The 14,318-nt window shown below is 51.5% G+C and overlaps 1 protein-coding gene across 2 annotated transcripts in view; it reads right to left on the reverse strand.

Moving 5' to 3' along the window:
- The window catches only part of pxb (putative Hedgehog signaling attenuator pxb), a 275,823-nt gene that overhangs the window by 130,567 nt on the left and 130,938 nt on the right, over window positions 1–14,318 (reverse strand). Inside the window, exon 1 of one of the 2 annotated variants that reach the window (XM_055078283.2) lies at window positions 941–1,290. The exons of the other annotated variant lie outside the window; for it this stretch is intronic. The gene's annotated coding sequence lies outside the window, so the exon portion shown is untranslated. Of the gene's footprint in view, window positions 1–940; window positions 1,291–14,318 lie in introns of those variants that run through there. 2 annotated transcript variants of the gene reach the window in all.

The raw sequence follows: 14,318 nt of genomic DNA on the forward strand, positions 1-14,318 counted from the left end.
CGAAACGAAAGCCCAGCTACTCCTCCCCCCCCCCCCTTTCCGCCCCCTTCCTCATTTTATTTCTTTCTTTTTCTTTGCTTTTAATTTCGCACAGGAACTTTCCCGTGGATACGGCATTGCGACGCTACGGATTTCCACATTGGTCGCACGTGGCGTAACGAATGCCAGTATTGTACTTTGTACGAAGTGGAAGAAGTAGGAATGTATGACGTCACGCCGAGCTGGCGCTGCTACTTCAGGACGCCTTCGCCATCCGTCTTTCACATTTTCTTTCGGTTCTTTTCTTTTCTTTTTGCCGGATGACCAGAATTTCTTTCACAATAAGAGTGACAATAAGGTTTGCAGATAGAGAGCATCTGGCAGTATTCCAGCACCCTGGCTAATGACGGTTATTACATGGATTCGCCTGAACTTAGTGGCTACTGACGGCTGCAAGATTACTTTGAAAGTTGATCATTCTCAACAAAATATTGCGTTATAAAAGCAACAATTCGCAATGATTATGCATATTCCCATAAACCTATTGTTATGATGCATTTACAATGTAAATATATTTACAGGGTATATACAACGCATTCACTGGCATACAAGACAGTGCGCCCGACATCAGCGAGCGTCGTCATCTTCGGCACTGTCCTCAGCTTCGTCTCTGGGTGCGCTTGGTAACAACATGATTGCTCAAAAATTTAGAAAGCTGTGACGCCCCCCCAATACGTGTTATCTTACAACAGCGCCTGAAGCCACAACCACGAAGATTGGCGAAGTCTGCGTACTACCCGCCGTTCGCATAGCGGCTACGCGATCGCAATGCCATAGTTAAATCTAGTAAACTTGAAAAGAAATTCCCCGAGTTTCAGCAACAGCGCAGGCGTATACTCCAACCGAGAGGCCCAAAACGCAGGCAACAGAGATGGCGGCTTCTTGCCACGGTGTGTCTCACCCGTCTTGGTGGAAACGGCTGCACACAGACACGGCCCTCGCACGGTTCCTTTCAGCACATTGTCTTCCACGTTGCTGTGCACACTCTTCGGCACGGACAGGACGCCTCCAAGTAATTCATGGTTGACTTCTCGTCGCGCGTTCTCCACTCCTTTCCCTCGTTACGTATTATCACTGTTATTTATTTATTTTCTCGCAGCGCCGGCCATAGCCGCTTTCCACTCGAATGTCCCCAGAGCGTACACAATTTATGGCCGAGTGGCGAGGCGGCAGTACACACGCACTAACGAAGAGAAAGAAGGAAACCTTCACGACGACCAGCGAAAGAGCGGTGAAACTTTCAGCACCCGGGGCGAGAAGAGAGTAGCACGGCGTCTGGACAATGGGCGCCGTAACCGGCCGGCCTGGGAGGCGTCAAGGAGGCCAGCAGTAAATTATGCCTCCGTGAGGTGAATCCGCACAAAGCCTTCGGAAAGCGGGCAGCCCACAGGCACGGCTCGCGCGAGCCGAAGAGAGAAAGACCAGCGAAAGTAGGCGCGACAAAAACAAACGAAACATTTGCCGCGGCCGTCTCGGAAGAATTCGGTCGCCGCGCTCGCTGTCATTTGCAGGCGATGAATGGCTTACACTAGAGAGCGGCCCTTCGCCCCGCCGCCAGTTGCAAAGGCGCGAGTTTCAGCTTAGATTCATGGCGGCATTCGTTTCGAGGGCGGCGAGTTTCCACGCTCACGTGCACTGCGTCACTCTCTTGAAGCACGACGCGCTCCCTTCCACGAGCCGAAGCGAGACGGTGAGACACGCGGCACATTAATGGCCTAGTTAGTTAACTCACGCCGACTTACTACCCTTAACTGAAGATTTGCGTTCTCCGCCGTGCTTCGCATAAAGAGGACTCCAATACCATTGCGAAGTGCATAGTGCTCTGCCAGTAGCAGAGTAGCCTAAATCTGATCAAGTCAACGCAGTCATGCAAACGTTAAAGAAATAATAATAACACCCTTTCAGCAGCGCAATGGTGCTACCGCGAATCTGTCAGATTCATCCGCGATGAACATCTCCGAAACTAAAACAACACTACAGCGCGCCACGAAGGCAATAGCGGCATCGGTACCCTCGCTTACGTGCATCCACTCGGGGATTTGCCCCTTCCTTTGTTAATTCTGTTCCACTGGTAAGTGAGCTGCACTCCTCCAGCCCTTCCTTCCCACGCTCCGAGACTCCTCGTGCAGCACATTCAGATCTCCACCCGAAAGCCCGAAGCGACAACGGCTCGGACAGTGAGCAGTTCGTGCAGTAAACTTGATCTCTCTCTAGATAGCGGACAGGAGAGGAAACGAACATTGATGACCCGGCCAATCAGCTCAGGAAATACCGCAATGAGCCTCTTATTACGCATCCGTACGGCAAAGCGTTTCGTTTACCGAGCCCTCCATGAAATGCGTGAATACCGAGAAAGCGAGTTATAGGCGGGGTACAAATGATCGTATATTCCCAGGAAGGACCGACTGCCCGTACTATGGGAGGCTGCCGCGACAGTTGCCGTCCAGTGCGATTCCCTTTCTGCTGCAGCCACACTGGGCCGCTTTGTGGTTGAAGCGGCAGTTTATCTGCCAGCCCCGCACCATTTTCTCCTCTCCAAGAGCTCGCATAGAGCACGGATGCTGCATTCGAGCGGCTATAATGCGCTTCCCCAACCGGCAAAATTTGTTAAAAAGCGCTTCACGCTGTGCTGAAGACTGCGATACGTACAAAACTCTTCTTATTTGAACGCAACACGGGCACATGCGGGCAGTGGACGTTTGAGGGAAGCGAATCAAAAAGCGGTGGCAATGAAGACGGCGTGACAGGCGGGTGAGAATGGTGAAGGATCGGTGGTTACGTACGCTAAGCCAACGCCTCCTAGATAGCGCAAGGCCGGTGCGCTTGGATCCGTGAAGTCGTGCTACGTTGCCCGACTGACATAGAATCTAATAGGGACGCTGCCGAGAATGCCGCGGTGATTTTGACGTCACCGCTTTCGTCACGCCAGGCTCGGCAATGGAAATTTCCGTCCAAGCACGCTGTCGCAAGGCAGAGTGCTCAGGCCTATCTAAGAGGCGCTGGCTGGGCCCGTCGCAGCTCGCCGGCAACGAGAGCACGCGCTACGTGCGAACGAACTAAACGAAGCGACACCAGAGGCGCCCGCGTCTGGGCAGCGCTGCGACGCCCGTGGCACCAGCTTGCGCTCCACGTCGCTTCAGAATTGCCTCGATAGACCCCGTTACGAACGCGCAAATACGGCAAACGCGGTTGTTGCCCAGTTCGTGGAAATCTGCTCAGCCAAGACGCGGCGCAGCAGGGGATGGTTCCCCGCTTACTCGCGCGGAGACCGCGAAAAGAGGATGGGCGGCGGCACCGCATCCTCGAGAGCGGGCAAAAGTGATTTTTCTTCACAAATCAGCCGCACTCATTTCCGCTGCTGGCAGCGGCGAGCGTCACAGAAGACAGAAATGACGTCATGGTGAGTGAGCTGCTCGTAGAAAGGGCGACGTTCGCCCCAACGCCGACACACAGAAGGCATCGCTGCTGGGGGGAAGGGGCGTCGAGTACGCGTCGTCTCGAGCGCGTTCAAGCGACCGCGTCAACGGCGGAAAACAATGGGGCATTCATCACCTGCGCTATTTATTCGTTTATTTATTTACTTACGTAATGTTACTAGCCGCCTTTTGGCTCTCAAAATTATTACTGCAATTGATTGCAAAAAGGAAATCTCGTAGGGGATTGCTTCGGTACATGACAATTTTTTTCCAACTACGTAAAAAGAAAATACAATGGAAGAACTTCATTCCCGCCGGAAGCAGTTTAGTACTAAAAGGCTGACTCAAGTATCCTGTTACTGACTTACTACCAGTCGCCTCCTGTCTGCCATCAGGATTGGTCCACAAGTACAGCAGATTTATTCCGGTATAATATAGAACAGGCGAGCCCGTTTCTGAGCAGCGGGAGTTCGTGTGAGAAAATCTTTAGCGAAAAAAAAAGAAGAGAAGAAAGAAAATGCGAGAACGCCTGTGCAACCCGTCCCAATGTGGAACAAAAGAAAGAAAAAAAGACAATAAAAACGGTAGTCGTGTTTGCCTGACCGGCGTCGTCGCCACAGCGGGTCTCTTTGTACAGCGGCAACGGTTGCAGCAGCACGCCTGTTCAGCCTGACGATCGAGGGGGGCAATTGCCCCGCCCCCAAAACCGCCCACCAATAAACTGTCCACGCTCTGGCGCTTGCGCTCCCGCGTGTTCTTCCCGCCTGGAACGCACGGCGCAGGCTCGAACGTTTTGACAAAATGAGTTTTACTGAGCACAAAGTGCCGACAAGACGCGTCCCGTTGTCGGAAATTCAAGGCGTGGACAGCAGCGCCGGACTGAGACCCTCGCTCTAACCCTTCATTCGCGTCTCCGTCTTCCAGGCTCCATGTGGCACTGTGACTACATGCTATTATGAAGCGTGGGAGTGGAATCCCCTCGTTGGGCTCACGCTAACAGTTTACATCGGCAACGGTTTTCCGTCGAGCGATCATTATTTACGGACGACAAGTTCGGAAGATATGAAACCGAGTATAGTACGGCGCGGTCAGCATTATTTGCTGTAATCAAAATGAAAATTCATTCGCGGTTGTCAGGGACCTGTCCCGAAACGCTTGAGAAGTGTGGGCACTTGGAAATATACTGAACAAACCTGCACCGCTTTTGATGGTGAAGAAGTTGCGGTCACCGACCAAGTCGAGGTTAAAAACACAGATTTCGGTGCCCGTACGGGTTCCTTGGTTACACCCACTTTTCTAGCACCACGTGATCGGTTGCTAATTTCTGGCTAGGAAACGTAAATTATTTTCGGAATCCCGAAGTAGACGGGTCGAACGACACAGCGGAGACAAATTTTAAGCACCAAGTGCTGGGAAATACTAAGGAGCGCAGTCAGACCGAGGATATTCCCTCAGAAAGACCACGCACACGGCGACATATATAGTTGTGGAGCCGTATGCAGGGAAATGTCAATACATCCAATAAAGCAACTGTTGATGTTCGTCTAGAAAATAGGCCTCGCAAGATATATCCAACACATGTCAATGCAAGCTGAACACACTGTACAGCTTGAGTGAACGGACAGGGTTGGAAGCCGAGGCTTCAAGTGATTATGGAAATCCAACTCTACGTCTCGCTTACGGCTCGGATGTTACTTTTTTGCTGTGACCAGAGAGGCGACTCTGCAGCACTGAACACTGAAGAAAGAAAGAAAGAAAGAAAGAAAGAAAAGAAGAAAGAAAGAAGGAAAGATGAATGTCATTAAGGTATACTAAACATGCACAGAACAAATATCGCGAGCAAGCTGATTCTACTCGGCACGCCAAATACACCATAAACTGCTCACACGCGGGTGCCTGCAGCGGCGCAGTCCATTAGACATTGCGCCGTAAAGGTGCCCGTGAAGGGTTCCAGGCGCATTTTATTTGTTTATTTTTTTCCCAAGCGTCAAAAAGTGGCCGACTCACAGGTAGTACGCGTGCATCAGCCAAGGCGTGCGCGGGGGTCAAATGGAATGCGATTGACCTTCGCCCCCGACCTAACCGTTCCCGCCGCCGACCCAGCCTCCTTTCTCGACCACGTCCATTAGCGGCAAGACACGGTCGTCCCGCGGACACCACGCGCTGCAGGCGAATACGTACACGCTCGCCACCGATGTGTCTCCATAAAACGCTGGCAGACAGGCCCGCAAATCCTGGTCGTGCACATCGGAGTGCGATAACGTCTCGAACACCGCAGACGGAAGCCGAACAGCGGGGCAGCGAGGAGCCAATTTTCGAGGAAGGCAGACATTTCTAGAAAAACGTAGACCTAAGGACGAATGACCACGACCGACTGTTGGTTCCCGAAAAGGAAGCGAAGCACAGCAGGCTGCGCTAATGACATAGTACGAAAAGGCGTTTTAATTTCGGCCAATCGGCGAAACTACAGTCTCGGAGAAAGCGTTTGTGCAAAGCGCGGCAACGGGGAAAACGAGGTCGAGCCGAGCGCTGAAACCTGCGACTGCCGAGGACGTGCAACGGGAGTCACGCGCAGGACGCTCGAATGACCCCGCCGGAAGGTTGCACGACGAACCTGAGAGATTGATGAGATCCACGCGAATAGTCCGACAGATCTCGCACCTGGCGCTGCCGTTGAATAGCATCGCCGGAGCTCTCGCACGAGGCGCACGAGAATCACAGTCCGGATCGCCGAGGTCACGTTGTCGGGGAGAGAAACGCTTAATTGGCTCGAACTTCTCAGAAGTTGCTCGGAGGGAGAAGCGCGCAACAACTGCGAGGCGTCGGACTGTTTAAGAGAAAAGCAAGACGGACAGTGGGAGATAAAAGGGGGCAGGCACGGTAGTAAAAAGAAGTCTCCGGAAATACCACTCCCCTGTAGGTCTCTTAAAGAGAGGTCAAGCGGGTTCAAGTGGACGGCAGCAATTATATGCTCGCGCACAGTGCCTGCGTGTGAAGCCGAAATTGGAAAGCGAAGCGGATGGACGAAAACAAAGCGCTGGGGTCGATTGCGCTATGCGAGGCGAGTGCGATGAACAAAAGGGCAGAGCTTCGGTAAACGGATTCGAAAACCGGTGCGAGCGCGCGAAAGGAGACCGTTTCCAGGTAAACGCCATCGCGTTGAGTCGAGGGTCCCCCGTCGCCCTCTCCGCGCACTGCCCTCAGTTCCCAAGAAGTCGTCCGGCAGGGTGGGCAAAGGGGGCTGAAAACGAAGCGAAACAGCCCAGGTTCAGTCATTTGGAAAGCGTGCAGCGCGGCAGGACTACAATTATTGTTCCTGCTTTAATGACACTAAACAAGAATGTTCGCATCGGGCCTGTAGCGTAACGTTTTTGAGAACGTTAGTGCTGTGGCGTAATTTGGGGGCACTAAGGGCGGACGAAGACGTTCATAAACAGACTGCTAATTTGGCCCGTAGGTGCGCACTTTTGGTATATGCGGGAGAGCGATCGTGTGCGTACACGTTAGGAACGCGGCAGGGAGTGAAAGCGACGCGAGAAACTCGTTTGCGAGATTGGGAAAAGATGACGTGGCAAAGCAAGGAAACGCTACTATTATAGACACGACTGCGGTTTCGGGCAAACGGTATAAATTTAAGTTCAAGGTACGGATGAGATTGTGCTCTTTCATGCCATAGTTCCTGTGGTATATCCGCTTTGTTAGTCTGATTGTTTGTTGAACACTATTGTCCAGTAGTCTAACGGTTACTCCATATGGCCGTTTTCGGATATGCGGAGTCCCAGTATTCTCAGGCTCTCTACTATCGGTATCCTGGTGTCCTCTAATGTGACCACAATTCCCGGCCTTTTCTTTATGCTTTTCGGACCCCTGCTTGTGGATCTATAGAGCAGAAGTTCTGTTTTTGCGAGCAACAACTCAGTCCCTTGTCTCTGATGTAGTCTTCGACCGTGTTTACTGCTGTTTGGAGGATCTCTTCCACATGCCCATCGCTTCCAGCTGCCACCTTCTGGGTGGCGGTTGGAACAATCTTATCCGATTAATAGAAACATTCGCAATCAGTCGTACCGTATGTGTAGTCCCTTACCTCAAGCTCTACGCTGCGGAGAAAGCCAAGATAGAATGCATTATTGGAAGGGAGTATAAGCAAGCCTTGGGACTACTGGCAAATACGCCAACTGGAAGTTCCTGCCGCTCGGCGTACACAACATACTAGACGAACTTATTGAGGCCCAGAGAGTGACGCAGTATGAACGACTCGCACAGAGTATGACGGGGAAACACATCTTAGACAACATCGGAATAACCTTCGAATCATAGCCGGGACTGCGGAGGGACATGTCAAGGTAAATAAGGGAACATCTCTCAACACCCTCAATCCCCAGAAATATGCACCCGGTGTTTCACCAAGATAGAATAATCGCAAGAGTGAGAGCTCTCCACAAAAGATTCCGTAGTGCCAGGGACATGATCGAGTCTAGAGGGTGATTCGAGAATCAGTGGCACTGTAAAAATAGGAAAGGTGGAGGAGGAGGCTGCCTTAGCACTGGAAATAGCCTCCAGAGAGGATAACATCGTAATCAGCAACTCCAAGACCGCCGTCAAGAACTATGCCAAAGGAAGAATCTCGCAGGAAGCGCTGAGAATTTTAATCAACTTTCGTGGTGATCGAGACGTTCACATTATAAGGGCACCCGTACACTCCTCCTTTCCCGGGAACGAAATAGCGCACAACCTGGCTCGACAACTGAGGGGTCGAGCAGGTGACATGCAAATACTGGGAACGGAGCGAGACCGGATGACCAGCTTTAACGAGATCACCAAACAGTGTAAATTGGGAAGGGCCCATTTCCCCCCGGCACACTCCTCGCTAAGTAGACAGCAAGCGACCGCATGGCGCCTGTAACAAACAGAGAGAGAGAGAGAGAGAGAGAGAGAGAGCAAATGATAAAGAAAAAGTAGGGAGGTTAACCAGGACTGAGCCCGGTTGGCTACCCTACACTGGGAAAAGAGAAAGGGGGACGGAAAGATTAAAAGAAGAGAAAGTCAACAAGGGATATCGTTCGGTCACTCAGCCCGGATCACAGACGCTGACTCAATCCAGTAGCTTTCAAATATCGCAGCAGAGCTTTTGTGGCATTTTGTAGTTGCGATATGCGAGGCCATGGTCCCAAGATCTTGTTCAAGGTGAACGGTGTTCTATCTAGCTGATTGAGAGCTGTGTAGAGGTCATGTCTTTAGTTTTCAAAAGATGGGCAGTAGCACAGTAGATGTTCTATAGTTTCCTCGACATTGCAGTTGGCGCTATCAGCCATTCCAATCAAGAACGTATATTCATTGGTGAATGCTACGCCCAAGCATAAGCGGCACAACATTGTTTCCTCATTTCGCAGAAGCCCTGGTAACAGCGGCTGTTGCATAGAGGGGTCGAGGGAATGCAATCGTTCTTGGGTGAATTCAGGTGTGTGCCACTTCTTTAATGTCATACGGTGTGCTACCTTGCTTAGGTGTCGGGCTGCGTCGGTACGCGATAAATGTACAGAAACAAGGGTTGCTCCTTCGTGTGCTTTCCTAGTAGCTTCGTCAGCGAGGTCGTTGCCGGAGGTACCGCAATGGCCAGGCAGCCACTGAAACAGATACATATGCGAACCCGGTGGCCTGCCACCACCGCTACTACCCGGATCTTTAGACGGATAGATGTAGATTCTGTCAAGAAAGAACTTCCCCAGTGCGTTCTGTGTACTATGCAGGCAAACAGCAGTGATGCATGCAAGGTAACGTTTAACATCAACTCAGCACTCTCGTGCTGGACTAAAAGTTGAAGAAATTAAACATGTGCCGTCGACATCACCGCTAATTATCGTCTATCAATGCGAACATCACAGAAAGCTTCATTTACATCGATTCCCACGGTGCGTGGGATCCGCATACCTTTTATTACGTTCTTTGCTGCTCTCGTCTTATTTCACTTTGTTTCGCGCCGTAACGCATCGTAATGAGCATGCGCTGCATGCCTTCGAGGAACATGGCAGAGCGGCGTTAAAGACGGCGAACAGCGCAGACGAAAACCAACTCGGCCAGCTTCAAACGTGCGCTCACTGCTCCCATTGGCTGACGTCAGCTTCTCCACCGATGCACGGTTTTAGCGAGACGACGCGCTCGTTGCATGTTTTCTTCGCGGCCTCGGCTCCGTGCCGAGTGTTGGCCACGCTCGCCCGTCGAGATTGCGCCGTCGCAAGCAAGCAGCATCAGAGACGGCAGCACCCCTGCAGAATCACCTGTCAGCCATTAGTCTCCAGAGTCACGCGTCCAGCGCGCAGGAGTGTGCCCTGTGCGCGAGAGACTCGCCGGCGCTATTTCGCAGGACCTGCGCAATGCGACGGAGGGAAGAGGCTTCCAGAACACAGAGGGGGGTGGGGAGAACTGCTGGCGCGAGAGGATTGGCGCGCAGCGGGAGCGCGCCGCACTTGCAACACCGTATCAGCACGCACCGCGATGATTTGCGTATGCACTAGGTGGCGTATACATAAAGCATAATGAAGCACCGCAGACTCCACAGCACTTGACGCTTGAGTCAGTCGATGAATGCATACGAATTTCTGCGTTAAGATTGCGCGAAACAAAGAGCTAGGAAAACAGGACAAGGGCAGTGCAGTGTATGCGAGCCGTTAATAATGCAAACGTGGCACTCGGTGACACCGCCTCGGTACAGTCTGTGTTTCGTAAGCTATTGTGCGAAGCATGAATGCATATAACTGTCAAGTGTAACCAGTCGCTGCGATTACCACTCTTGACCACATTGTTTCTTCACGTTGTTATCTTGCTTGTCGCTACCAATACATCATCGATGCCAAGAAGGCCACTACGAAATTATTATTTTTGAAGGCTGCTAGGCAAACTTATTTAACACCTTGTTTCAAATAACAATTGAAATCACTTGCAGACCAATATAACACTTGACGATCAAATAACACTTGAAAAAATAAAATACTCATCGCAATAAGAAAGACAGCAAAATGTTTTTGACACCCTGCAATTAAAATGCTACAGTTCTCTTAGGACTTCCGGAGCTTGTTATATTAAGCGAAACTTCTATGTTCCAGGGCCTTCCCTAGCGTTTCTTTAATTTGTGTGAACTTCGCTGCAAAAGTAAGAGAAACGCTGACCACTTCCTTAATCGTATACCCACGAAAGATAAAATATATGCATGTGCTACTTTTCCCCACATGTGTTATCGACGAGACGGCACCGTTATTTGTTCATCTTTTCTCACCCCCCCCCCCCCCCCCCTTTGATGCTGTCAGCTACCTTTACCGTACTCGGAATGAAACGAGTCGTAAATTTACCCGTAAAAATTAAATTGATATTCAAATTAGAGGGAAATAAACACTTTCGACCGCAAGGACGTGCACAAGAACACAGCGCATAGAACGAGCGCATTTGTCCTTGAATTCAGGCGCCACTTTTTTCTTCCTTTGTGCGCCCGACAAAAAGACCCAAAGTGCTCATTTCACCTCCGTCTGGCTCCACTGTTACTGGGGTGTACGTTACCTGCCCGAACAAGGGCATGCTCATTTCGAATAACAGTCTTATCTATATCCGTTATGACATCAGGTCCTCCAAGCGCAGCTCTTTTATTAAACGCGAAGGTTTAGAGCACACCAACAGAATAGGCAAAGTTGCAGCAGCAGCAATTTCACGCAGTGCGCGCTGCAGGCACCCGTGGAAGACAAGAAGATGACAATTGTAGAATTTCGAGGCAACCGACGTACCGCCACGGAGAACAGACTTAGCAGCAAAATTAGCAGCACGTATACGAGCAGCACGGTTTCAATATCCGTGGAAAACTTCAGATCGGACAGTTCCAGACAAGACAACAGGGAAAAGCCTACACTCGTGATTAGCGTCAGTGCTGCGTGCTATTAAGATCGTTGAAAGCAGTGAGTGCGAGAGCGCACAGGTGTTCACTACAGCCGCCGCGACTCGAGGCCCGCAGACGTTGTGACCGCCGAGCAGTGTGCCAGCACCGCGGAGGCAGGCGAGCGATGCCGGCACGTTTCCAACAATAGAGATGCCGAGATACGCGAAGACGTTTCCGCTCCCGAGAGGCTCGCCTCGCAGCACCGAGCTAGACGTGACCAGGTTTCCCGCCATGTTTTGCGTCGAACACGCGCGTATTGCGGTCGAGCCCACGCGCGCGCGCCAGGGACAGCTGCGTCGGGCAAAAGAAAGAAAACGGCGGACACGCACAAAGACGCACGCGTCGAGACGGCAAAGTGCAAGTCGGCGGGGGACCGGCGCATTATAAAAGCAAATCAAGCTCGATCCCTCGGCGCGTCCTCAATGCGCGCGTCTCTCCGCTGGACTCGTGACAAAACGCCGCAGTCGTTCGCGCGCCCTCTTCTCCCTCCGATGACCGAAGACGGCGCTCGCAAACCGTGCCGGTTGACAGCGCGTCGCCGGCCGAGGCGGGCGACGTAGGATCGCCTACACGGTGCCGCTCTGCGTTTCATTGCTTTCCGTCCCCGACGGCTAAAGCGGCGGGGCTCCCGCAAGACAGCCTCGCGCGCAGACGCCCACGCCGGCGGAGGGAAGGCCGTCCTCGTGCGGCAGTGCAGCCACGCACGGGTCGGCTCGGCTCACCGAGCAGCCACACGATGCGTTGCGCTCAACCACGCCGCCGCGTACGTTGCTTGCCCGTGCCAGCTTGCTAGCGACGAACGTCGAGGAGGCTTTGAGAGAGAGACTAATCTGGGACGTTCCACAGTGTCGAGGTAACTACGGTGATAAGATGTAACGCCTTCAAATATCGCATTTGCGCAATATAAGTAGCATGTACTAATGGTACCCAGGACAATTCATTTTTGCTTTTCGGGTTTGTTTATCGTGCTTTAGGAGGCCTTTCCGTGCAATGATATTTTTTTAGTCGCACAACCTGTAAGCTTTCTTTAATTGTGCTTCAAGCAAGATCGAGCTAATCTCTTATGATGTCTGGAGAGTTCAGCCTATAGGCAATGAAATACGAATCGCAAGGCTGTATTCGTTTGTGCGCATTTCTTAGACGGCCGCATTGCTCGTTGCCAAAAATAATGGTCAGTGGGCGCTTTGTCCACAGATCATATAATTTCTCGTAGATCTTGGTGTTTAACTGAGAGGGCGTTGCTGAGGCGGCTGCAGCGGAAACGTGCACAGTGTGAAACTGAATAGCCATCCGCACTTGGACGATCAAAACAGAAAAGGCGTGTACGCAACACTAAATGGCCGATGGGAAAATAAGCCGCCAAGAAGACGCGAACGGCGACCCTCGTGATAACAATCAAAATGTTTTAAAACAACGTTCACGACACCTTTGCTACAAGTCTAAACGCTCGTGACGTCATGTCCGCAGCTCTTCCAGCTTTCCCCTCGGGCAGCCGAAACTGCAAACGCGTGGAAGCTCCTTCGTCCAGCTCCTCAACGATGCCCGTTTCCATCCCGCCGTCCACTGCAAGTACACTGCTCACAGGCGCCCCAGAACCGACAGAAAACTACGGAGCACTCGGCCCTCTTGGCTGAAGCGTCGGCGCTCACTGACATCATCGCTCCTCTGACACTGCGCGACGTGTGGCAAGCAGGACAGAGTGGGTCAGGGATGCACGGCGGCCCACGATCGCCGGGCGAGCGATACGCGCGCTCGTGCCCCTGTTTGTCTGCCTCTTCCTCAGAAAAAGAGGAAGCACATCAGACGGGAGGGCAAGGAGCTATCGAAATGAGGCAACGTTAGCGCGTCGCGCTGCATTCGTTCAGACAAGCCGCGTCGCAGACGAGCAGGACGCGAGGCTTGTAAGTACGTCCGCGAACAAAAGTATACGAAATGCAGGTTCGCCGAAGAAAACGGACATTTCCCCGTAATGCAAACGCACACATTGGTATTGATGAGGGTAGAGAAAGTCCGCAATGCCAAGCTTTGACTGCTGTCTGAACTATTATAGGGGTAGAAGAAATTGGCCGAGCCGCGGAATTCCTGGCCCGTATACTCAAGGCCGCACATACAACCCGCGGGTTGTGAACACGGTGATGGCGTTATGTGCCTCGTCGCAAGTCATGGCAGCAAGAACTCGTCCACGACGAGTTGTATCGTGCGCGCCGCGAGAAAGTGCTTTCCGCTTACCGCTGAGACTGTCGCGGGAAAAGATGTCACAAGGCAAAGCTTCTTGCATAGATTCTGGGATTTTTTTTCGTGCCAAAACTGCAATTTGATTTTGAGGCACGCGGTGGTGGGGGACTCCGGATTAATTTTGGCCACCGGGTGTTCTTTAACGTGCCCCCAATGCACGCTACACACGCGCTTTCTTTTTCCTTTTCTTTTTTTTTTTTTTGCGTTTCGCCCCCCATCGAAAAGCGACCGCCGCGGTAGGGATTTGGTCCCGCGACCTCGCGCTTAGCAGCGCGACACCATAGCCGCTAAGCCACCACGGCCACTGGAAAGCTTCTTTAGTATTGGTGACAGATGTAAGGTTACTTAGCGACAAACTTTATAAAAAAAACTTCAGACAAGAAATAGGTAACCGAAAAACGAAAGGTAAGAAATACAGCAAAGAAATACGAAAAAAAAAAGAAACAAAGAACTTTTACAGCAGTACAAGACTAACACATAGTTATGCACGAGTAATATAATAACATAATACCTATTTCTTAGATGATTGACTGGTTGATTTTATTATGTCGTAAAAGCTGGCAACCTTCATTTGAAATTGTCGAGCGATCATGCTGAAATAACATGATCCAGAAAAAAGACTTTTAAATAATAATAATAAACGCACATCTCGACGAGCTACGCCCTTTAATCAGTGGCAAATGTACTCGCCGCGCCCTAACCCTATTGGC

This window comes from Dermacentor andersoni, chromosome 10 (genome assembly GCF_023375885.2).
Source record: "Dermacentor andersoni chromosome 10, qqDerAnde1_hic_scaffold, whole genome shotgun sequence".
Taxonomy (NCBI): Eukaryota; Metazoa; Arthropoda; class Arachnida; order Ixodida; family Ixodidae; genus Dermacentor; species Dermacentor andersoni.